Raw genomic sequence first — 26276 nt, 5'->3', positions numbered from 1 at the left:
GTTTTCCAACCATCTGATCCTAGAGCCTGGAATCTGAGTGCTAAGGAGCCTCCATTAATGGTACAAGTTTGATAACAGTGACATAAACAAAGTCTGGTATTTTTGGCTTCCAAAATTCCATTTGTGGTGGTTGAATAAGAATGCACCCCCCATAAGCTTATATATTTGAATGCTTGGGCATCAGGGAGTGGCACTACTTGAGAGAGATTAGGAGGTGTGGCCTTCTTGGAAGAAGTGTCACTGGGGGTGAGCTTTAAGGTTTCAAAAGCCCAAGCCAGGCCCAGTGTCTCTCTTCTTGCTGCCTGTGGATCCAGGTGTAGAACTCTCAGCTACTTCTCCAGCAACATGTCTGCCTGCATGCCATCATGCTCCCTGCCGTGATAATGGACTAAACCTCTGAAACTGTACTGAAGTTCCAATTAAAAGCCTCCTTTTATTAGAGTTGTCATGGTCTTGGTGTTTCTTCACAACAACAGAACACTCACTAAAGCAGAAGTTGGTACCAGGGAGTGTGGGGCATTGCTGTGACAATCCAGACCATGCTGTTTGCTGGTAGAATGTGGACTTCGGAACTTTGATTAGGAAATTAGTTGAATGTGTTAAACTGGGCTTAATGGGCCATCCTAGTAGGAGCGTGGAAGACAGTGGTGCTAAGGGTTATTGGAACTATGGGGGTCCAGTTCAAGAAGCTTCAGAGGGAAAGAATATTAGAAAGTGGCCTAGAGATTGTTCTTGGAATATTTTGGTAAAGAATGTGGCTGCTTTCTTCCCTTGTCCAAAAAGTCCGCTATAGGCTAAATTGAAGAGTTTGGGATTAATGGCATTGGCAGAGGAAATTTCAAGACAGCTTAGTAGTTGCCAAACTTTTTTCTTTTTTTCTTTCTTTCTTTCTTTTTTTTTTTTTTTTGAGACAGGGTTTCTCTGTGTAGCTTTGGAGCCTGTCTTGTGACTCGCTCTGTAGACCAGGCTGGCCTCAAACTCACAGAGCTCCATATGCCTCTACTGGGATTAAAGGTGTGCACTACCACCACCCAGCTCTTGTTTTTCCCCAATTTTTTTCAGACAGGGTTTCTCTGTGTAATCTTGGCTGTCCTGGAACTCCACCTGTAGACCAGGCTGGCCTTGAACTCACCGGTATTTGCCTGCTTTTGCCCTACTGTGATTAAAGGCCTGTGCCACTGCCAATCTTATTCAGATCTTTTATGAAAAGGAGCAAGTTGAGGAAAAAAAATACAAAATGTATAGTTTGAAGAGAAAAAGAGCACCAGGAAGTCTAATGGAGCTAAGCCTAGTGCTCAAGGAGATAAAAAGTTAAATGGAATAAAGAGAGTGGAGAACTCAGGGCAAGACTCCACCGAGCTAAGCATCTAATTTGTGAAAAGAAACTAAAGCAAAGCTAAGCAGTGAAGGAAATCATAGCAAACAGAAAGCTGGTGAAAATATTTTTTGAACAAGTGGACAAAGTTCCAGCCCCAGCAAGCCGAAGAACAGGGCAGTTTTAGCCAAGCCATGTGGTTCTGGCTTTAGAGTCAAGGAAACAAGAAAGGGGTTATGAAATCTCCCTCAATGACTAAGGAAAGCTGCTGAGTTCAGGTGTGTGTCAGGGATGTCCCTGCATGGAGGTCCAGAGTGGCTATTGTATGAAGCTGTGGATGTGAAGCTTGGATTGCCCTGCAGACCCCAAGATGGAGATGCCAGAGTTGTGGGATACCTGCCAAGGAGAGCTGCAGACTGGGTGTGGAACCAGTCCAAAGGAGAGAAGTGTGTTGCAGTCAACAAAGTCAAAAGGAGTTGGAGACCTGAAGAGCACTTTGACACCAGACATGGAGATGCAGAGTTTGGAGTTTGCTTAGCTGGCTTTTGGTCTTGTTTCGGTCCAGTATTTCCTCACTATGCTCCCTTTCCTCCCTTTGGAAATGATAATGTATATTCTATGCCATTGTGTGTTGGAAGTATGTGATCTGGTTTTAGATTTTAATTTTACAGGGGTTACAGTTTGAGAGCTTTCCTTGAGTCTCAGAAGAGACTTTAGACTTCGAAGACTTTGAAGCAGTCTTGAGACTGAAAAACTATGGGGACTTTTAAAGTTGGACTGAATGTATCTTTTGCATTATGATATGGCTATAAGCCTATGGGGCCAAGGAGTAGAATGTGGGAGTTTGAGTCAGAATGGTCTCCATAGACTCATATATTTGAATGCTTGATTATCAGGGAGTGGCACTGTTTGAGAGATTAGGAGGTGTGGGCTTGTTAGAGTAGGTGTGGCCTTGTTGGAGGAAGTGTGTCACTGGGGGTGGGCTTTGAGGTTTCAAAAGCCTATGCCAGGCCTAGTGTCTCTCTCTTCCTACTGTGTTAATGGGTCTTTCTTTGGATCACCAGCTCCTGAATGATGACACAGAGACTTATTTTAAAGTATGAAAGCTTGGCCTTAGCTTGGGCTTGTTCCCAACTAGCTCTTAAAACTTAAATTAACCCATTTATATTAAGCTACATTCTGCCATGTGGCTCTTCACCTCTGCTTACGACTTCCTCTGTGTCTGGTTGATGAATCCCCGCCTCTCAGATTCTTCCCCTGAGTTCCTCTGTCTCCCTGGAAGTCCCATCTATCATTTCCTGCCTAGCTATTGGAAGTTCAGCTCTTTATTCAACCAATCAGAAAGTGCCTTAGGCAGATGAGATAAGAAAGACACATCCTCACGGCATACAAAAAGATCATCCCACAGCACTGCTGACTGCGAAGCCAGATGTAGTCAGCTCTTTCTCCAGCAACATGTCTGCCAATGTGCTCCCCTGCTCCCTGCCATGATAATGGGCTGACCCTCTTGAAACTGTAAGCAAGCCCCAACTGAATGCTTTCTTTCATGAGAGCTTCCACAGTCATGGTGTTTCTTCACAGCCATAGAACACTAAGACACCATTATATACCTTATATGCCGTATATGATCTTCAAAAACAACCCTAGGAGGTGAGCAGCAGAGCAAAGGCCACAAAAGTCCAGAGTGAACTAACATAGGCCCATTCACAAAGCAAGGACATACTTTATGGCTTGCTTCTACTAAAAATGGTCACCATTTTTAGCCAACTGGGTCAACTTGTGAGCTACTGTTCAGCTAGTCTAGGATGTTAAAAATCTGACCTGGTGTCAGATTTATTGTTCTACCTATTCTTTCCTGCCACACCTGGAACTGTGGACAGAAAATGTATTCAGGTGTGAAATATATCACATATATAAATATATCATATATATAATATATATCCTATACAAACATATCATATGTATAAATATAGCATATATAATATATGTGATAAGTTCATATATCATATATATTCTGTGAATAAAAGAAAATGTGAATTTGTCTATCTTTAGCTAGCTTATTTTGCTTAACGTCATGATCTGTAGTCCTGCCCATTTTCCTACAAATGACATAATTTCATTCTCCTTATGACTGGGTAAAATGACATTATTGTTTATCTGTCCATTTGTTGGCCTGGCCTCTCCTCTTTATGGGGCCTTGAGATTTGTTCTCTGGAAAGTCTAATCTGGTTCTAGCTCTATGGCTTTCACACATTTTTTTGTGGAGGCCCAAGAGTTCTTCAGAGAGGCCCATAGTACTCTGTAGTACGTAGAGTTGGTAACTGTGGTAAGAAGGGCCCAAGAGTCTTGACTCTGGGCCTCTTATCCCCCCACCCCCACCCCCACCCCTACCTCCACCCCCACCCCTACCCCTACCCCCACCCCCACAGAGGCAGTCCAGCTTTGCTCCGTATCATCAAAGAAGCATTTTTAGTAGCAGTAGCAGACCATGACTGTTAGCTAAGTCCATCCTCCCTCAGATGAGACCCCCGAGCTCCAGAGAGGTTCCTGGATTGGGCAGCAGCACACAGGAACTCTAGGGGGAAATAGCATCCTGGGTGGATCGGCTGAGCCCCAGCTCAGTGCTCCTGGCTCTGCAGGGCCTCTATGCTACCCTCTCAGTGTGTGTGTGTGTGTGTGTGTGTGTGCTGTGTGGTCTAAGACCGGGCAGTCAAGCTCTGCTGCACTGCTGAGGTGGCGGCAGTTTCTCCTCCTGCTTTTCCCTTCCTTCTTTCTCATTAGGGAACACCAGAACAATCATGGCTTCCCATCCAGGGCAGGGCTGCTCTGTGCAAGGCTGCTGGTGCACCCTGCTAGGATCTTGGCACCCCTCCTGCATTTGATGGGTTTCTCTTCACAGGGAGGCTGCCTTAGTTCCTTCTGTCTCCCCAGCCCCACCCTCCAGGCTTCTGATGAACAGGGCTGTTTAAAATCTCAGCGAGGGAGGGGGCCATACAACTGCTTCATTAGATACTGGGTTTTCAGAATGTTGCTTCTCTTCCGAGTTGTAAAGATAGAACGGCTGTAGGTCAGTTTGATCCTGCCTTTCTCTGTCAGTGGCCTGCAAGGATTAAATATACCAGAGAGGGGCTGCTGGTCCCATGCTTAGTTCGCCTCAGTGTCTCAACATGATGTTTGTGTATGCTTCAGAGTGGAAAAAAAGCAATTAGTCTGGATTTCCTTTTCTTTGACTAACTGGAGAAATCCCTTCTTGAGTCTTCTTTTAAGGTGCCCAGTGGGGAAGGGGAGGGAGTGGTCTCTAGGGTAGGCACTCTTACTGCCTCCAGAGAACAACAGATCCCAGTGTTGGGAGTGGTCCTGACAAGAGATTTCTACAGGTCTCCCACTTGTTCTGTGTTTAAACCCCCAAAGATCCTTGCATCTTGCCCGTGAGTGAGAGAAGTTCTCTGTCAGACAAGGGAACAGTAGTCCCTGGACTGGAACCCCTTCCCACTGCCCCTGAAGGTTCGGTGGCAGCTGAGTTCTGCAGCTGCAAGTTCTGTGGGTTGCTGTCCATCAGGGAACACCATCAGGGCAGGCCCAGCTGGCTGAGGATTGGCCCATGTTTTGAGAATTATTTGTCTACATTCTTGAGAATCAGACTCACTTGGTCAGCTGTTCATTACATTTAAATTTTTTTTTTTTTTTTTTTTTTTTTTTTTTTTTTTTTTTTTTTTTTTTTACTCCCTGCTTTGTTCTTTTGGTCTTTGACTGGACAGGAACTAAAACTCTTTTTAGTAACTTTTAAAGAGGTATTGTCACTAGCCAGAGAGAAGAAATGATCAAATCACCTGATAGGGAAGCATGAATATGAGTTTGTATTTTCTTAGTGCCTAATGTACATTCCACTCCCATCTTTATTCTCTAGATCTGGAGCAACAAATAAAGAGGTGATTTTAATTTTTTCCCCCAAATTCCTGTAGGAAAGCCCTTTTTAAACAACAGATTTTAGTCCAATGAGGAACCCTCTTCCGTTGGACTAGATTTTGCATATTGTCTGTTCCTTACAGAGCTTCCGTATTGTCTCAGGCTCCACTGGAAATGCAGCAAAGATTCCTAGCACATCCCAGTTGCCATAGCAACAGCAGTCTTTCCCATAATGAGCTGCATCATCTGAACTGATGTCACAGCATCATGCAGCAGGTCAAACAAGGCATCTCCTAGTATTGCATCCTACAGATGTGCTGTAAACATCAAAAGAAGACGCCGGGAGCAGGAGATGGTGAGTGTTAAGTGCCTGGCCCTTAATTGCATGGCTGTTTTGTTGGCTAGTCGGGGGCGGCTGCTAAGGCAGAGATGGGGGGGATGTTGTCTGTTTAAAACAGATCGGAGAAAGGAGGGTTGTTTTGCCTAATTCTGTTTTCAGGCTGCTGTGTTAAGACAAAGGCCTGTAAGCATCATGAAAGAAACAAAGTGTAAAGATTTCTTACGCCATCTCCGCCTGTTATATTTAGTGTTCTCCTGGATTAAAAAAAAAAAAAAGCGCAGGGGATAATTTTCTATTGCAAAAGCCTCCATAAGCTCTAAAATGTGTATTTTAACATTGTAAAGATATGTTTCCTTTTTATGGGACAGGGCTAATTGGTCCCATTTGCCTCTGTGATTTATGAAATATTTAGTGACTTGCAGAATGGAATTCAGGATTTACCTCCATTGGGTTTCAGGTTCTTCGCAGCGAGGAATGAGCGCTGAATAAGCATTTGACATAACCACCATGTGAAAGGGATTCTCTTGCATGTTCGAGAAAGAATCTATTAAAAGCATAAAGACTGAAACCAGATGAAATAAATTGTTTATGTCCTTTGATTTGTACAGAATGTCTTCAATTCATGTCCTCCATAGTTAAGAGGCTGTAGCTAGAGTTGTTTGCCCGCTGGTTTGTTACTGGGAGAGGAACACATCTCTCTGCGGCAGTTAGAGTCAAGGATAACCAGTGGAGAGACTCTGGGAGGCCCGGTGGTACTGCCATCTCTTGCTTAACTTTAGCCCCAAACTGGTGTGCTGCGTAAATGTCAGGGTCCTTAATAATTGTTAGGAATGCAAATCTCTGCACTCATAACATCAGCTCAGTTCTGGAACTGGACCCTGAGTACTCAATAATAAACATGCCTTGTTTACATTGAATCCAGAGCTCGTCTTTAAGCATCTTCACTTGCTTTATTTTCTAAAAGCAGGTCTAAGAGGCCAGTAGGGAACAGTGTATCGCCTTTTGTTTTGGGAAAGGAAATGGATCTCCCTGGTGCAACCGATGGCTACTCAGGGAGGGAAAGAAGGCCCCTGTCAGTTCAGTTGATCAGTCTGCCTGCTTACAGTCAGGGAGTGGTCTTGTGTTTCAGTGTGGTCCCGTTCACAGTTTTTATTTATAGAGACTTACTGGAAAGAATAGCACCCTTGCGCTCCTTTTCGTTTAGGTTAGATTGTTGATGGAGCCGGAAACAGATACATCACAAGAAGCAGGAACAGCAACATCTCTAGCCAGCTTGGATTGATTTTTTTTTTTCCTGTGGAGTTCAGCATATCAGTCCCATTAGGCACTAGCTTGAGTGGGAGAGCTTGCGTTTTAATTAGTTTGTTTATCCCACACCACACACATGCTGTCCCCAGTCTTTTGGGCGTATATGACTGACTGGCATACAGCTGTATGGAATGGAAGAGGTCAACTCAGTCTGGCTTTCTCCCAAGCACTTGGGAGCATGGATGTTCACTGCCTGCTTTTTTTTTTCTTTTTTTTTAAATGACGCAGAGTGTGAGCAGAAAGCTCTGCTGGGACTGCTGGGTGTGAACACAGTCAAGCCAGAAGCGCTAAGGTGAAGGGGAGGAGCGAGCTGGTGATGGGGGAAGGGAAAGTGTGCCTGGTGGCTGAAGTACAAGTCTGGACACCATGCCCAGCACCCATCAGAATCCCTCTGAAGTATTGCTTCCAATGACAAGCAATGAGAAGAGACGTGGTTGGGGACATACGTTGCTAGTTGTGATAAGATAACTCAGGGCAGTGTTTTAACGGGCTTTCTTGTGGCTTAATTCTTACCTCTTTTGTGCACCGGTGCTTTCAGCTGCATCATCGTGGGTGAAGTGTACAATTACTGGAAGTCACAGCGGCCGGATTCCTTAAGGGCAGGGTTTGAAAAGTGAAGTCATGCTCTGAGGGTGGGGAAGGGCCCTGGCGGGTGCGGGCTGCCGCACACACAGTTGCTGGTGGAACATCCGCCCAGGGCAGGCCAGCCTGTCATCCTCCCAGCCCCCACAGCATGCAGCTACGGTTCCTCAACTTTATGCTTTTGTGCCTTTTGCTCCAGGAGAACAAAGCCTTGATGGCAGGAGCTGTCACCCGGGTGTTCTGTTTCTTCGAGGGCCACAGCCTGGCTTGCGCTCTGATTAGCTGTGTCTTAATTACGAGCGAAGGCTATTTCAGTTGCTGTAGCTTTAATATATCCCCAAGGGATGGGGTGTGTGTGTGTGTGTGTGTGTGTGTGTGTGTGTGTGTGTGTGTGTGTGTATGGGGGAGGGAGAGAGAAACTGTTCCATGGCTGGATTTATTGGTGCCTCAGTGAAATTTTCTAGATTTTTTTCAAGTATTTTGTTGTGCATAATGACTGCAATATTATCAAAACCATGTTGACTATGTGGCCAAGTTTAGACTGTGTAAGTCTCACGTAGTTCCTCTCTTCTCTGCTATTAGTTATGGATTTTGTTACTGAATTACAAAGTTATGACGACTTTAATAATTCTTTCCAGATAACTAGGCCATCGTGGGGCTAGTAAAAATAATAATCATAATAACAACTATAACTAATATTTATTCAACTCATTATTTGTCAGTTTTCCTGGACTAAGCTTTGTGTATTAGCTTGTTTAGCTCTTCAGATGACATTATGAGGCAGAAATTAACAGTCTCACTTCATAAGACTGGGCGCTGGTATTCATATTTTACAGAATCAGTTCTTAGGTTAGGCATTGGACAAAAGTCACATATCTTATAAATGACTGGGCTGGGATTCCAAGCCAGAGCATCGTGGCTGGAAACTCTGCATGCTTTCTAAGCCCCTCCAGTTTTACCACACCTTAACTGTTTTAGTCTTTTCTACTTTCTCACACATGCCCCACCCCTCCTAATTCTGATTGGAAGATCAGGCTTTCCAGGTGGAATGCAACCTCCCTCCACGCAGATCAGTTTACTGTAAGGATGAGCGTGAATCTTGGTCAGCTGTGAATACCTACCCTGACCATAGGTGTGTAAGTAACGCGGAACTGATGCTCAGACCTTTGCCACCAACCACCCTTGCCGGACACGTTGCTTTAGCTGGATCTGTGCATGGAAAAGGCTACGTGAATGAGCGGAGTCTCCCTAAAAGTGGGTCTTGCCGGAGTCATTGGAGATTCAAGTTTGTTGTACCCGTCTTATTAGCCAGATCTGTAGTATTCTGCTAATCTTAAGATATTTGCATTTGCTGGCAATACCAGGCAAATAATAAAAGCCAAACCTCTCTCATAGGCTAGAAGGTCTGATATGAATTCACCTCTTGAGTCAAGAAATAAAAAGAAGGTTTATTGGCTGGAAGAGTCAGCGGCTGAAGCTGAGTGGCTATGATGCTAGCACAAGACTCACAGTCTTGTGTAACATCCTGGAAGCCTCGTGCTTGAGGAGAGCCAATACAGTCATCCCCGCATCATCTCGCCCGTTCCTAGCCATCCACTCCCAGTGTCATTACGGGGCTCTAGGGGCCGTTCTTTGTTTAAGTATAGGCTAATGCACACACTGACAGCGCTGATATTGATTCTGGAAGGGTGACTACTTAGAAATATTAGTCCACTGGGTGCATTAGCCTTTTCTAGGTTCTGGGAAGAAGTTAGCCTTTGTCCTAGTCTGCTCCAAGGAGGCCCAAGTTTTATTGTGCACGAGGAATAGGGTTTCGAGGTTGGTTAGGAAGCAGTTGGAGCATCTACACACAGTGCATTCTGAAGGGGGGGATGATAATAAGCTGGTACAATTGTTAGTGTGATTCCTTTCACCTAGAGACTGAAAAAATATTGCTTCTGTTTACTTTGATTCCATGTGCTAATATAGAAACCTCTATAACTATATAGCTGTCCATGCATACATGGTTCATATATGGAGATGAACATACTACGTTGAATAATAGCCAGTTTTTCCTCCTTGGGATGGATTAGAACCTTGCCATGTGTCAAAAAGACCAATATTGTCATATTGGTATAAGCTATTCTGAGAAATATAATTGCAATAATTCAGAAAGTATATTTCTGTCTTATTTGACAAAACTGACCTAAGAAAATAAGAAATGTATAAGATCAATTAAGGAGAGATATAAAAATTTTTATTGCAATATTTCTCACCTTGACAAACTCCTTTCCTGAACAGGCCTCTAGGTGTAGCATTCTGGGAAGGTAGTTGGCTGGTGGAGGTATGTGTATGCAAGGCTCCAGCCTTACATGTTTATACTAGCATGCTGTACAAATAGCAATTCAAATGAGAAGGCTTAGTACAATATCACACTGATTTACGTAAAGCCGTGTATTTACACAGATGTTTCTAGGTCTACACTTGTATTAGTTACTTTCTCATTGCTGTGACAAAATACCTGAGCAAAGCCGAGGCTTACTTTGCCTCAGGGATTCGGAGACTGTGGTCTCTCATGACAGGGATATCATGGCACAGGACCGTGTACATTGAGGGGGCCGTTCCTCACATCTTGGCAGAGCAGAAAGTTGAGTGATGGATTGGAACCAGAGGCAAGAATAATTATCAAAGACATGCCCATGGCTCACCTCCCCAAACAGGGACACCAGTTGGGTCCCAAGTACTTAAAACAAGAACCTTTGGGAACATTCCAGATTAAATCCATTGCAACATTTATGTGTCCACCTTGGTTTTTTTCAAAGCAGAAAAACAGGCCAAAGCAAACCAACCAACAAAAATAATTTATGATTGAGAGCTCCCTCATCTTTGCTGGTAACCAGAAACACTTTTCACAGGAATATCACTTTTATAGGACTTGGTGCAGAGGGTCTGACTGTTAGATATTCTGAATTAATGAGGCATAAGTTTTCTCCTCCAGAAGCATATGTCTGTTAGAATCTGAATCCTTGTTTTGGTTTTAAGACTTGGTGAGGATATAAAAGAGATCGTTTCTCTTGTGGCCACCAGCTGTGTTTTTCTCTGGTCCCCAGCCATAAAGCATGCTCCAAATTCTTTCAGCCATCTTGCAACTGTATGCTTGAGTCACGTGGAACGACCGAAAGCGCATCGGACTTCCAGAGCAAGTTCCCAAACCAGCTAGTGCCGGAACTGAACCTGGCTTGCGGTTTATGTCATAACCTGTGCAGTTGGACAAATCTACATGTGGCTTAATACTTCGCTGTTGGGATCTTGGAACTCAGTAATCTCTGCCTAGGGGGATCTGCATTTCCATTTTATACCGGACTCTGTAAATTCCGTAGTCAGTTCTTTATGGTCCCTTTGGTATACCTTTCAGTGCTGCCTGAGCCCTGGGGGCCTTTGGGTTTGAGGCTCTCTTATCCCCTAGCTCTGAGACAGTTCAGGCATGGTTTTAGAACTTTAAAGCTAAGAGACCACTGTTGTGAAAACAACTCAGAGCAAAAGACCCCCGCCCCCATAGGAAACGAGCAGTGTGCCCGGTGAATCGGTGGTATTGCTTTTACAGGCACTCAGGGACACATTCCATTATAGCTGATGATGTTTGGGAGGCCAGGTTTATGTATCACCACCATGGCTTCCAGGGGAGAAATCAAATCCTCTCTGCAAAGCCAGCTAATTAAGCATCCTATTGGTTCAATGCTTATATCAATTCTCTCGCCCTTTGTTTCCTCCTTGATGACTTCTATCACCTTCTTTGTTTAACTCTCATTTAACTAATTACACAACATATTTATGCTGCCTGGGTATGGTTTTTACCGCTCCCCCTTTCCCCTTTCCCCATCATCTTAGTCCCTCTCCTCAGGAGGCCAGGGACCTATGATTTGAGGTTGTATTACGGCAGGAAGAGTTCATATTTTTTTAATTAAAAAGGGAATTACAGTCAATGTAATGAACCTTTCTCAGTTCTGCCTTGCTAATGTCCCACAGTCCAGATCCAGTTACTATTTGTGGTAATGAGACTCTGGCGATTGGCTCTGGGCCTCAGGATAGGGAAGCATTCTCACTCATCGTGACAACGAGAAAGGGCTGTGTTCAGTTGTGAGTCTAGAGATTCACATAGTTTTCATGCAGTGGCATGAGAGATGGTACCTGAGTGATGATACCTTGAATGATGATGGTATCTGAGTGACAGCACCCTGAATGATGATGGTACCTGAGTGATGGCACCTTGAACGATGATGGTACCTGAGTGATGGCACCTTGAACGATGATGGTACCTGAATGATGGCACCTTGAATGATGATGGTACCTGAGTGATGGCAAGTGATGGTACCTGAGTGATGGCATCCTGAATGATGATGGTACCTGAGTGATGGTACCTTGAATGATGATGGTACCTGAGTGATGGTATCCTGAATGATGATGGTACCTTGAATGATGGTACCTGAGTGATGGTACCCTGAATGATGATGGTACCTGAGTGATGGCACCTTGAACAATGATAGCTTTTCTCTTTTTCATGAGTATGTGAATGAATAGAAGCATGAGGGATCTACGAAGGGGAGTTGTTGTCTCTTGAAGCCTTAGGGTAGAGTTCTCCTCAAGGATTGAGGCCCAAGAACCCAAGAACTGCATAGCATAACAGTCTTGATATTCACCATGGCTACCATTGTATAAGTCAGAAAAGCAGCTTAATTCAGATAATTTCATCAGTAGTTAACAACAAATAAATGCATCAAATGTCCACCATCTGCCAAAGGGGAAAAACATAAAAAAAAAACAAAAACAAAAACAAAAAAAAAAAAACAAAAGCAAAGGACAATCACAAGGCCACACATAGATATTACCTGGAGAGCTCGTCACAGGGTCAATGCTGTGGCATTGTCTGGGCTCTGTAGTGGGTAGCCATTCCAGCTTGGTTCTGGAAGTTCCAACCCCCATTGAGACTCTGGCAACTGTCATGCCTACGAGGCGGGGCGAGGGGAGGCGCCTGGGGACCCGAGAGCTGGATGGGCCAGCGCTCGCTCTGGGCGCGCGCTCGGTGCCGGAACGCTGACCGATGCAGATTGACTGTGCAGAGCTCCGGAGAACACTGCTGGACTGCATTACACCTTCCCCAGACCCTGCGACCTACCCATTACTTAATTTGTGAGTTACGCCATTAAATAAATATCCTTTTAACTACGTGGAGTGGCCAAAATAATTTCTCCAATAGGGCTCTCCTTGCAAACAGTCCTGATTACTTTGTTTTGACACCTGAGATGAAGTGGGCACATGCATGGTGATGAAGTAACACCAGCATGCCCGTGGGTGCCCGATCATCATCTTCTCGCATGCCCGTGGGTGCCTGATCATCTTCTCACATTTAACTTCTTGATGTAAACGCCTTTTTACCAACTCATTACCTGCAATCACTGGTTCACTCAAAACCATCGCTTTTCTAGCGTCCTCTCAGTTTCCCCGATCCTTGGTGCTCAGTGGTGTTTCCTTCCCGCCCACAGTCCTGTCAGTGTTAGGACAGTTCTAAGCTGGACACGGCAGGTCTGGTCAGCAGCCTCCAGGTCCTCGTCTCTGACCCTCTTTAGAGCCACACAGCCATGGTCCTCACAGCGCGGAACCCAACGCTGCAGCTCCTCGGCTGTGCCCCTTGTGAGATCATCTGTTCACATTTCACTTTTAATAGTTCAAATCCTGCTGTGTTCAATCTGATGTCCATGTTTCCATGACTTAGGAGAATGTCCCCTTAGGAATAACTTGAATCACTACTGAAGGCAGCCTATCTACTATTAATAGCTAAACCAGGAGGGTCATATGTGGTAGAAGACTAGATGAAAAAATGAACTCAGGTGTGGCAAGTCTGATCAATAAAAGGCCCTTCCTGCTGTTTTCATTTAAAGATAAAGATAAGGGAAGGGAGAAGACGGTAGGCACAGCAAGCCATGGAGATGCGTGTTTCTTTAGCACTGGCTTGGAGTGGTAGCTTTAAGATACTATAAACACCTGCTTCAGAAGGGCAGCTGCTCCAGAAAAGAGACATAAACCAGAAAACACAGGTAAAAATAAAAAGAACCATAAAGCAGTGGTGATTATTCTGAGAGCTAATCAGACTCATACACTGAGATGGGAACTTAGCAATAAATAAAAGTAACTGATAATCAGGTTTTTAAAAAGTCTAAACTTACTCTAGCATGGAATGTAAGGAAGGCTGTGTCTTGTTTTTGCCATCCTGGGGATCAAACTTAGGGTCTCGCATGTACTGGGGGAGCACTCTACCACTCAGCTATACCCTCAGCCCCGGTAATTAGATTTTTAAGCATATGTGTTTTAAATCAAACCAAAAGGGAATAAAGTGGGAAACCGAGGACCAAGAAAACAGTGAAAGAATCATCTCAAGGAGAGATAAATTTCACCCTGTGGGTTTTTGTCTTGTCATGCTAGCCTCTGTTTTGTTAATGTCCTTTGACCTATTTGTCACAAAGAGGCAAGGGATAGTGCTGGGCAGCAGCCACACCTCCTCCACGGGGTTCACTGAGGGAGCTGGGGTGCTGTAGCTCATTTGACAGACACATTGAGGAGGAGAGATGACTGAATGGACGGTGGCTCACAACCACCTGTAACTCCAGTCCCAGGGGATCCAATGCTCCCTTGGGCCTCTGAGAACATACCTGGTGCATATAAACTCGGCAGGAGCATACACACACATAGTAAAAAGACAGAGAGGTCCTGCGCACACACATGATGAGGAGACAGATGACAGACTAGCAGTCGCCGCCTTTGGTGAATCTCAAGTTCCTTTAGGAGCACAGTCTTTTATTTTCCTTTGATTCATGAATCCTTAGCTAAAAAATAGGCTTGCTGCTTTGGTTGGTGAATTTTGAAAGAACTTTCGATACGTGCAACCCGTAGGGAGAGTGGAAAGCCATGGTTGGCAGTGGCCCTTCCCTGTTAAAAATGCCCTCAGGAAAATAAATAGGGTCGCTCTGGTAAAACAGAAGAGCACAGGAAGGCGGTGGCGAGCCATTTGCCAGACAATGCAACCTCACAAATGAAGCAGCTAGTTAAGGCAGCTATGTCTCTTACCTTTAGTTAGAGGCAGACTGTCTTTTAATAGTAGATATCTACTGATGATTTTTATTCGAAAGGCATGCTTTAAATGTCATGCTTCTGAAGTGTTTCTTTAAGAGCAGGTGGTTTTTTTTTTTCTTTTTGAAATTGAACCTGTTTTAACAGCAAACTAATTTTAGAACATTTTTTTTTTAGACAGACTATCCTGCATCCATTAGAAAAGCCCTCTGAATAGGAAAATTGAAAACTCCAAGTGCTTTTTACTTTATGATTGTAAGTGAAACTTAAGTTTGCTTTTTAAAAGTAAACGTTAAGTGTATTTTAAGTTGACTTTTCTCAGTCTCCTGCCGTGAGGTAGCTGATTATACCACCTGAGAATTTCCTCTCGTCTGTGGCAGGTGGCATGGCCAGTCGCCGCCATGTCCAAGGATGTTACTGTGTTCACGTAGCGCTCGTGTTCAAATGGCAGAATCATTAGGGAGACACTGGTAGGAATGAGGAAGCAGAGTGCTGGTGTTTGTTGGGATAACTTCTCCGAACCTTGGTGTAGCTGGAGTTTTCTCCAGTCCTGCCTGGCCTGCGGTCAGGACAAATCTCTCTCACCTTCCAGTCCCACAGCCACTCAGACCCAACCAAGTAAACACAGAGACTTATATTGCTTACAAACTGTATGGCCGTGGCAGGCTTTTTGCTAACTGTTCTTATAGCTTAAATTAACCCATGTCTATTAGTCTATAAGTTGCCACATGGCTTGTGGCCTTCTGGTACCTTACATCTCGCTTGCCATAGTGGCCGCTGGCAGCGTCTCTCTGCCTCAGCCTTAAATTCTCCTCTCTCCTTGTCCCACCTATACTTGCTGCCTGGCTACTGGCCAATCAGTATTTTATTTATTAACCAATCAGAGCAACACATTTAACATACAGAACATCCCACAGCACCTTGGTCTCCTTTGAATAATTTTTTTTTATTTCCTATTACCTCAAATATTTTACATCTCACTTGCAGGGTTTCCCATGACTTTTAATTGTTTAACCTTCTGACTTTCAATAACATGCTCCAATGTTTTAAATGTGCCTGTTGTTGTCATGTAGGTGAAAACAGTTACATGTGTTGTCTTAATCCAGTAACCCTGTTGTAATACTGCAGTGGGTATCTTATCACAGAAACTCAATCCTCACAGCTGTGGAGGCCGGGCCTCCAGGATCAAGGACCGAAGACTTGGGGTGCAGTAAGTATCCACAGTGGGGAATTATGGGCACTACCCCCGTTCATTGGGATCTGAATGAGCTTCGAATTGGCTCCATTTGCTAATATTGTTGCTTTGGGGGTTAGGGTTCCAACATATACGTTTTTGTAACAAATACTTAGGCTATGGTGTTTGTATGTCATTTTTTCTCACATTGTGTGCGCCGTTAGCTTGAATTTCCCAGTACTTCCTAGTTGCTAGCCCATAGTCAACACATAAGGTTTCATTTACACCAACCAATTATTTTCCCTCACAGTAGTCCGCACCCATAGCTTCCCTATCTTGTGGAGCCATTCATTTTGTGCTTTTTAGCCACAACATATGCATTCAGTTAGTGATTGGGATAAAGTGTTTGCTTCCTGGCTCTACCCATTGGCTATGGTGTCTCTTAAATTCATACCACTGCCCCAGACATCTATATAAAATGTGAGTGACTGCTTTAGTTAGTTTGAACCGTATGAGATTCCCATTTTTGTGATCAGATGGCCAGATATTTATCAACTTTATGTGGTTTAATAAAATTATTTGTTATCATAAAGTATTAGTTTTTTTTAATTTTTTTAATTTTTTTTATTTTACACGTCAGTGATGAAAACCAGTCCTTAATGAGCAAGGGAAGTAATACACAATAGTGAAGGGCCTCGGTGAAGGCGGGTTTCTGGTTTTTCTGCTGCGGACATTGTGACTGTAGCAAGTTGCTTAACTTTGCCCAGCTTCACGTCCTCATTTGAAAAGTGGAAATGGTCAAGCCTACCTTGCGAGCATGTGCGTAGTGTTCATGGCTGACAGAATGGCACCTGACACACGTCGACGCTTGATAAGTGGCTGTGACTAGGAGCCATCAGAGTTCTCCTCAGCCACGTTACAGAAATGCTTCGCTCTTAAGCAAGCGGCTCTCAGCAGACTGGAGGAGGAGTTTCTGTAAGAAAGGGCGGGTTCCTGAGAAGAGTGTTTCCTTTAGCACGAGCTAGGGCCACATCCACTAGCACAAAACACACTCTGACAAGGTTCCTAGAGACAGTTCTGTGGGGAATGAGAAGCTGTCTTGTGCGTCATCCTCAGGTGACTATTTGGGGAGCAGAATCTGCAATTTATCTGGCACCTCAAAATTTACTTCATCTTTATCCTTTAAATTTTTAATTTTTTTTTAAATAATAAAATTCCATTAACACCAGGAAGTTTGTGTATCTATAACAAGTAGTTTTCAAGTTTTGTTCTATAAAAACTGCTAAGATATCTTAGTGAGGTTAAATGTTTACTCATGAATTTAGATTTCTAGCCTCTGATAGTTTTTCCTGGGGTCAAATTTATACTTCTCCAGTTTTCTGAGTTTTTTTTAGACATGACTATTCTGCACACCTCAATGTCATTCCCATTCTACACATACTCATTTTGAATTTTCTATGTGGAAGAAAACATTGTCCCTAGTCCCTGTCTCTCCTGGAAGACATTAGGAATCATTTCCAGCACCAAGTCCCTTTGCCGCCCTCACCTGACCACTGTTGAAGGTTCGAGGAGGTTGAACTTATGATAATACATTTTTAAAAAAATGTATAGTGAACTAGGTTGGGCTTGCTCATCTCTTGGCTTTCCTTTGTCTAAACCACAGACTGGATACAATTAGGTGGTATCTCACTGAAGTCTCTCCTGTCTCCAGGATCTTTCTAGATGCTTCTGAACCTTGCCCAGCTTGCCTGGATACAGTATGTATCCAGAACAACTTGAGGATCTGGTGTGGCTAGTGCACTGTGGTGCAGAAGAGGGAGAAAATGCAGATGATGAGCATTGGATGGGGCTGTGCTAAACATGAGATCTTAGCCACAATGATTTGTTACATTTTCAATTTTGAACTGAAAATCTATCTGGTCAAAGTGTCCCTAAAGTTAGTGTGTGGTTACTATACCCTGACTCAAAGGGGGAACAGGCCACTGTCCTCAGCACTGTTCAAAACAGAGCAAAGTAGCGACTTTTATGCCTCTCTAAGGATCCAGAAGGCAGGCTCTGTCAAAGAACATGGACGGGCTGCTGGTGAGCTTAGGTTTCTGAATTTAGAGGTTAGGCCACCCACCTGCTAGCTGCCTACCCAGCCTTCTTAGGGCCTGCTTTTCTTTATAGTAGCTGCTTTGTCAAACACTGTGGAGCTTGGATACAATGTTTATGAAATACCTAGCATAGTGTGGGATCAGGAGGCGAGTACAGGAAATACTCAGCAGTGATCAGTACAGACTGAACTATTTATAGCCTGCCGCTGCCTTGTCCTCATTTTAGAACAATTTCTATTTCAGTTCCAGACCCGTGGGTCATCAGTGGTCAGGCTATCGTACCAGCATCAGCTCTTTCTGTCAAGCAGGCAGGAAATGCATCACACAATCAACACAGTGAAGAACTGGGGAGACAAACAGGGGTTCTGCTTATGAATGGAGCCTGGCATCGTACCCCATGAGCCCCAGGTCCCTTTAAAAGCCTTTGCTCATTTCTCAAACTCTGTCCTCATAACTTGTGAATTTATAAAGCAGTAATTCTTTTATTGTATGTTACTACTTATTCACGCCAAGCTTGTAAACACACATCTGGGAGTACTGTTGACAAAAACCCTGCCCATTCTCGAGTTCCGCAAGGATTCTGGCACAACGGTACTCACAGGTGGCCCTGCGTGGAACTCAGGTGCAATTTGACTAGCTCTCTTGTGTCCTGGGTCTTTGCTGCTGCTCATGGAGCCTGAAGGCTGTTCTAACAGCCATCTTCATGCCTGCTTTCCTAAGGGAATGTCCCATGATCCACCTGCACACTGTTGTCATCATCCAGGGTATCGTGTTTCAGGAGCTATCTGGATGTGTGAAGAATGATAAGGCCAAGAGCTTCTGGGTAGTTCCTGCATAGAACAGCCGTCGAATTTCAGCACGCATTCATTGAACATCTGCCTAGTGACCGTGACTGTGGACAATACACATAGCAAAACAGTAACAGGACAGTCAGAAAGATTATAAACCCATTTAATTAATTCTATTACATATAAAGTGTTATGCTGAAGTACACGGATGTGTAGTTATTGGGGTCTGGGGTCTAATGGGGTCGTCATATTTGACCTAAGCTTTGAGGAATGATTCTGAGTTCCATTTGGTTGGATGTGGAATATTATTAAGTACAAGTGTCCACTGTGTTATGTAACAGATTATAAAAGTATATAAGGAGAGTGAGTGTACAGAGTGTTTGAGATGAGGCTTGAAGAGAATATGGAAAGGCTTTTCATGCCATTGCTATTTAAAAAGATTATTTAAAATACAAATAAATATCTTGTTTTCCTTATATTTTGTTTCTAGTTTTAAGAAAATGTTTCCATAGAAAAATTGGGGCCTAGTGAATAACAAAAATCAAAATTAAAGCTCATAATATTGTCAAGGGAAATCCCACCTTTAAAAGTATGCATTTATTTTTTGACACAGGCCAATACCTATAGTATATTGTGTGCTTAAGTATGATTAGCCTTGCAGTTTTAGACATGATAGCGAACATTTAACAGACACAGAGGTCATGCTACATATTCAGAGCACAAAATTGCCTGGGAAACTTTTCATTTAACTTCATAGGAACCCATGGGTTATGAAGAATTGGGGTTGAGAATTTCTTTAAGCCAATTTGATAGCACAGTTTTCAGGTTACTTTTGGAAACCATGGCCACTCCCCAAATTCGAGGTGGTGGTAGTTATTCTTCCAGAGCCTTTATATCAAGCTTAATGAGTGAGAGCCCGAGATTACAGCCTGTCATCCACAGAGATATTTATTTAGTAGACTGGCATTTATTAGCAAAGCAGACATCACATATTCTATACCACCTGTTCCGTAGGCTTGATGAGCTCTCCTGGTTCTTTTCTTTTCCTAACTACAGGGTATCTATAGCCTTGAACTTATAGCAGTTCTGCTGCTCTAGCTCCCAACTATTGTGAATAGAGGCATTAGCCACCGTGCCTGTTCAGTTTCTTTTAGGGGTTCCACCTGTATGTCCACAGCTTTCCTGGTGGTAGGGGTTTGCATCCTTTAGTCTACACCATACCATCAGAACTTCTAAAACAATGTTCAGAGACACAGAAACAAAGACATCACTAAAAGGTGCCATCAGTGAAGACTTCAGAGAACTCTTATTGTTTATTCTCATGAGCATTTTTTTTTTTTTTGTCTGAGCTGAGGACCGAACCTAGGGCATTGCACTTGCTAGGCAAGTGCTCTACCACTGAGCTAAATCCCCAACCCCGCATTTTTAAACTGTTTTAGCTAACCTGCACAGATACATCTAATTTCAACAAATGAAAACTATTCTATTAGATGGTTTGCCTTGAAGTGAAACTTTTTAATTGGCATACATATCACACGATGTCAAATTATCTTAAAGTAAATTATAGATCTTATCAAACCAGGGTAAGTTTCTTACCCACCTCTTACCAGATGAGAGACACTGAGGTTTACAAGATGGATAAAAACTCAACATAGGTCCAAATGACTCTCATCCTCATAATACTAACACATTTGGCCACACATCTACTTCTAGGGCAGACCTCTTGGAACTCACTCTACCCATGATTGTCATTATAATGAATTCTAAAGTTTAGTTAATGTTAATGCTTGAACATTAAAAGTCAAGGAGCCTGGGCTGGCGAGATGGCTTAGCGGGGAAAGGACTTACTGCTAAGCCACCAGATCGACCGAAATTTGATCCCTGGAACCTATCTGGGAGGAGAAAGCGAACTCTCACAGGTTGTCCTCCAACTTCCACACGTGTGTGCTGGAGCACACACAAGGCACATCCCCAAGAAAATAAATAAAGACCTGTAATTTTATTCTAAGGCCTTGATTCTGTGCCTTCTGTTGACGTGGTCTCTTCTGCACCTCTCTCCCAGAAGATGGACCATTTCTACCAGAATTCTGAGGTCTCTCTTAAAATTCCTCCAAGGTGGCTTTGCTTATAGGTTCTTATAATTCTTTCTTGGAGGAAAATTGGGATACATTTTTCAGGAGCTGTAAAACATTCATATGAAGCCATCTGGTCCCAAGACTCCCTAACATAGACTAGGATTTTTTCAGTGTCCTTTACCCAAGAACATGACAAAGTTCAGATAATTCTTTGAAAGCTGTAAGTACCTCCCTGTCCTTTACTCAGTCCCATTCTCATTTCCTGAGGCCTGTACATTGGTCCCAACATCCTTCTCACAGATCCTCCAGGATTCTTACCTGATCTTGTTCTAGAAGATTCCTGGCAGCCACGCTCACAACCAGGATGTTTGAGGTAGAAAGACCTTTCAAGTTACCCTCGCAGGACTCTTCCTTTCTATTTTCACTCATGAAAGGGGTTGTCTATTTGTGGTCCATTGCCCTGTAAGAACAGTCACATCGTGTTTCACAAAATAGGACTGATTTGATTGTGTTTTTATGTATCTGAAGGACAGTACCCATCTTCCCCAAAGATGACGTCTCACTGTTTTAAAGCAACAACTATTTTGGGCAGAAATTCAAAGCTGCACCGTCTGGACCTTATGTGAATTTGAATTTGTTGTGAATTTATGTGAATGTATGAGTGCTTGGTTTTTGTTTTGTTTTATTTTGTTTTTTTAGTGCTCTTCAAAAATGTTTCATTTTGACTTAAAATTGTAAAATCAGAGAAGAATTTTCTCACAGAAGTCTTTAGATTTTGTAGCTTGGGGAAAATGTAAAGTATCTTCTGGCTAGTGACTGCAGGCTCCTGAGCTAGGGATAGAGGGATTCCATTTCTTAGATTTATGTGGTCTTCAGCAGCAGAAATACAGAAATCCTGCAGACATATCAAGGTTTGATGCTGTGGCCAGCGGGGGGCCATTTGGGATGAGGATTTGAAACATACAGATTTATTAAAAGTGCGTATAACAATAGCCATACCAACCATAAGGTCTTCTAATTGCTGAGTGATTATGTAAGCTCAATGTTAAGAGGTGCCACATACACACTCCCTTAAATCCTCAACACATATGTTAAAAGCTAGTTGAAGTAATATACTACCTAGATTGTGGATTTTTTTATACAGCTCTTCAATGAAAAGATAAAAGGCATTTTGGAGAAATGGCTGATTATAAAGCCAGTATAAAGAAAAATTCAAGTTAAACATAACCATTTTATAATTTGAAAAAGGAAACATCCAGAAACAAAACAAAACAAAGTAGAAGGATGGACATTTCAAGTGGTGGTGGCGGCGAGGGGGTCACTGCCTTCCAGTGTCATGGGCAAATAGCTTAGCAATTCGGCATGCTTTCTCCCAGACAGTTCCTATGATGTACAGACCCACAGATGGAAGGTACATGAATGAAATAAATCTTTACTATTGTTCTGTCCTAGGATTTACCTCTTGTCTACTAAACAGTGTATCCCAGACTTGACTTCCAGACAGACAGTGATGACTTTCCACATTCCTCAAATGTTTGTGAGAGAGTATTGCTTCCATGGAGGCTTGGAACTGTCAAGTCTGCACCTTTATTTTAAGACTTTTAGATGACTTTTTAAAAATAGATATTGAATATTTTAATTTCTTCTTCCAGACCAAAAGCCTAAAATAATCTTTAGAATTTCTAAATTTCTATTTCCTTATACAAGATTATTATCTTTGGTGCTCTAAAAATAGTGTTTGGTAACAGTGTAATCTTAAGCAAAGAGAAGGAATGTATTAATGATTTAGAAAAACGGAAGTAGAAATATTGTTAAAAGCTGACAAGTGACTTTGTAGATAGATCTGAGCTTAAGTGGTTACTGGTGGAAATTGAATGTATTTAATAACATTACTTCTGGCTTAGGTAGGATAAGAATTGTAAGCTTTGTTTATCTCCACTTAGAGCCATAGACATCATGAATTGAAGTAGTTGCAGATTTTGTTTACTTTTTTTCTTCTCTGATGTTTTGGGACACAGTCACACTTTGTAGCCTAGGTCTCAAACTTACTGTGTAGCACAGCCTGGCCTTCAACACCTGGTAATTCCCCGGTCTCATCCTCCAGAGAGCTGGGACTACAGGGGTGAGCCATCACATTGGCTGGTTTTCTTTGTTGCCATTCATCTTCATAACACAGCTGGGACCTGAACTTGGCTCATTTATACTGGTCAGCATTCTGTCCTCCAATTCCTTCACCTCTCCTCCCCCTTCTCCATGGCCCTGTTGTAGCAGCTGTAAAGAGTTTCCGGTGTGTGTGTGTGTGTGTGTGTGTGTGTGTGTGTGTGTGTGTGTGTATGTTATGTATGATCCTATTTCATTGTATGCGTGTATGATATTCTGAAGAATATTCAATTTATAAGAATATATAATTTTTTAAAAAAGAGTTATTCAGCTGTGGACATGGGTTCCTGTACAAACCTGAAAGACTTTTAGGGCCAGAGCTCTGCCTTTCTCAATTCCCATTTTTCAACCAATAGACTGGCCATTCCCTGTAAGGGGAAAAAAAAATGAAGCTAAGTGATGGAGACCTATTCCATAGCTCATACCTCATCTCATCTTGTTGTACCAACAATTTGGAACACTTCTCTTTGGTGCTGGGCCTTAGACAAAGAGGTAAAACATTGTCAAACAGCACTCTTCTACTCTTGTTTTGTGTACTTAGACAATTTGCTTAAAATGTGCTGGTTTTTACTTCCCCTGTGTGGGAAATGGAGATCGTTGTTTTAATGCTCCAGTACTAAGAGGTAATGTGGGTGTTTAGAGTGATGTCTGGTGCAGTGAATGCCTGGCATGGGAAGTCGTAATAGTAACTTATTTCTGCTCAGATGGAGCCTGTAACCCCAAGGCTCATCTGCATCCTGGCTTTTCTTCTTGCTTTGATTCCTTCCTCTAGAAACACACTCAGAACCAAATAAAAATAAAAATAAAAATAAAAAAATAAAAAGCCGGGCGGTGGTGGCGCACGCCTTTAATCCCAGCACTCGGGAGGCAGAGCCAGGAGGATCTTTGTGAGTTCGAGGCCAGCCTGGGCTACCAAGTGAGTTCCAGGAAAGGCGCAAAGCTACACAGAGAAACCCCGTCTCGAAAAACAACAAAAAAACAAAAAACAAAAATAATAAAATAAATAAATAAATAAATAAAATAAAATAGAAACACACCCAGATTTCTTCTAAGTTAGAAACAACCAAAGCCTGCCCCTGATTCTGCCTTTCGAACATCTTCCCAGGTCTCTTTTCTAACAGCATGCTTTCTGGCAGAGTAGGACACTCTGCTGTCTGCTAAGCCGTCTCCTACACAGGAGTGATCTGGATCCGGGTACATGGAGACTGCCCTCACTGAAGTCACCGGAGAGACTGGGCATTTGATTTTGCCCACTTAGCATCCTGGTGGCCCTCTGTATCTTAGGGAATGGCCTTTCTCATTTGTGGGTCTTCATGCACCTGTCAGCTCGCTTCAGGAAAACTGCAATGGACGCGAGCCTAAAGTCAGGTCGAGCCAGAAAGTCTGGGGAGTGACAGTGAGGGGCAGCGACTTCCTGCTACCTGCTCGTCCCCACCCTTGACGGTTCTTTTCTCCTCTTTTCGATGGACTGCTTCCATTCTTTCCTCAGAGTCTGGGCTACTTCATACTCCTTCAGCCTGTGTTTTCGTGTCTGTTAGCTCTGTTGCGCACAGAGAACTGTTGGCTGATCTACACCGTAACTGGTAAGTTGAGGAAAGTCCAGTCTCTGTGTAATTATTTTCCAACTCTGTGGGTCTGTCCTCACAAACCTCTGCTCTCGCCAATCCTGCTGTGGCACTGTCCTGGCTCTCTCTTCACCTGCTTTCTCTGAGTCCCAAGTGTTCTGATGCTTTTGTTCTCATACTAACCTGGGCTTTTTGAATTGTGCACAGACCCTCTGGGGGGAGGGGGAAGTCATCGGTCCCTTTTCTGGATAATGTTTTTAAAGACATCTAACAAAATACATAGAATGATACTGAGATGTAGCTGTAAAAATAGTTCTGAAAACTGTGATACAACGGCGAATGCTTTGATTGTTGTTAGTTTTGTGCTATAATTTTTAGACAGAATCTTGGTACAGAATGGCCTGAAACTCATAATGGAGCCCAGGCTAGGCTCATAGGAGCTGGGATTACAGGTTTGTTTTGAGTCATGATGACTGGCTAAAATATGATTTGCTGATTTTATTTTTGTTACTGTTATTTGTTTGTTTGGTTTTGAGACAGGATCTTGCTATGTAACCCAGCCTGGCCCCAAATATTCTTCCTTTCTACCTCCGCCCACAAGTGTGGGTTTATGGTGTTAGCACCACGCCTTGGTGTTTCCTTCCTTCCTTCCTTCCTTCCTTCCTTCCTTCCTTCCTTCCTTCCTTCCTTCCTTCCTTCCTTCCTTCCTTCCTTCCTTCCTTCCTTCCTCCTCCTTCCTTCCTTCCTTCCTTCCTTCCTTCCTTCATTCCTTCTCTTCTTTCCTCCCCATCTCTCTTTCTTAAATTAATACACTAAATAACAGGATCCTTTGATAGGTCTAATAACTACTATAATTGTAAGCAGTAATTAGGATAAATGTGCTCTCAGAATACGCTTAAGAACTGTGATGTGATTTATTCTGGTGATCACAGGCATTGCTAATACTTCTGGGGTGTGTTTTCTGTATTTATAATTGAAATTATTGGAGAACATTTCAGTTAGTGAATACGAGGTTGTAATTTTTCTCACATTTAAGTTCTGTGACCTTCTGAATTCTATCGGTGATGCCATCAGGAGTCCAAGAACTCCACGGCTTGGGCTACACCTCTGCATGGGGCTGTCCTCGATGCCAGCGCTTAATATTGCCATCCACATCCCCAGGACTCAGCTTTGTCCTCAGCCTGGATGCCAGAGATCATGCCCTGAATGTCTTCAGGCAGTCACCCTACACTTCTTTCTCTAGGGCTTTCTCATCACCTGTCTGTCCCATGGCCAACTCCTAGTGTGGGCCTCTTCTATCCACTTTCCGCAAAACTTGGAATGATCATTCTGAAAAGCCGTTCTGCTCTGACTCTGGGCAGAACTTTTCTGAGTCATCCAGTGATCACCCTCTTGCCTGCAGGTTGACATGTTATGAAAAGCCCATCTATAGGCAACAGCATGGCCTCTATCTCCCACCACCTCCTTTTCCGAATCCTCCATTCTCTGTACCCTTTGCTGATACAATTCGCGTTGACAGTCAATACACATGTGTACCTTCTTGCATGTCTTTTGATGTTTGAAAGCCTGAATCTCCACACAGGCTTCTTATACCCTAGCTCTGTCCACCTGCTAATTCTTATTCATCTCTCAAGACTGGACCAAGGTGCTTCCTCCTAGGAAGGCTTTCAAGGCTTCACATATAGTCATTGACTTGCTTCCTTCCTCTTCTCCATCCCTCCTTCCTATTATGGTTGAACCTAACATGCTTCTAATGAGGACCGTGTTACACTGAATTACCATTATATATTTGTGTATTTTTCTTTTCTTACCAAAGTGTTAAGTTCTTGATGGGAAAATGTTGCATTTTATTCATTTATGTATGTC

The 26276-nt window shown here is 43.1% G+C and overlaps 1 protein-coding gene across 4 annotated transcripts in view; it reads left to right on the top strand.

Annotated features, from left to right (window-relative positions):
- The window catches only part of Akap6 (A-kinase anchoring protein 6), a 504011-nt gene that overhangs the window by 57494 nt on the left and 420241 nt on the right, over positions 1 to 26276 (top strand). For 2 of the 4 annotated variants that reach the window (XM_076550667.1, XM_006975274.4), the window contains exon 2: positions 5384 to 5576. The exons of 1 other annotated variant lie outside the window; for it this stretch is intronic. The gene's annotated coding sequence lies outside the window, so the exon portion shown is untranslated. Of the gene's footprint in view, positions 1 to 5364; positions 5577 to 26276 lie in introns of all 4 variants that reach the window. One more of the 4 variants, XM_076550666.1, reaches the window with a different exon arrangement.

The sequence above is a fragment of the Peromyscus maniculatus genome, chromosome 14, assembly GCF_049852395.1.
Source record: "Peromyscus maniculatus bairdii isolate BWxNUB_F1_BW_parent chromosome 14, HU_Pman_BW_mat_3.1, whole genome shotgun sequence".
Lineage (NCBI taxonomy): Eukaryota > Metazoa > Chordata > Mammalia > Rodentia > Cricetidae > Peromyscus > Peromyscus maniculatus.
This window is presented reverse-complemented; position numbering and strand designations above follow the sequence as displayed.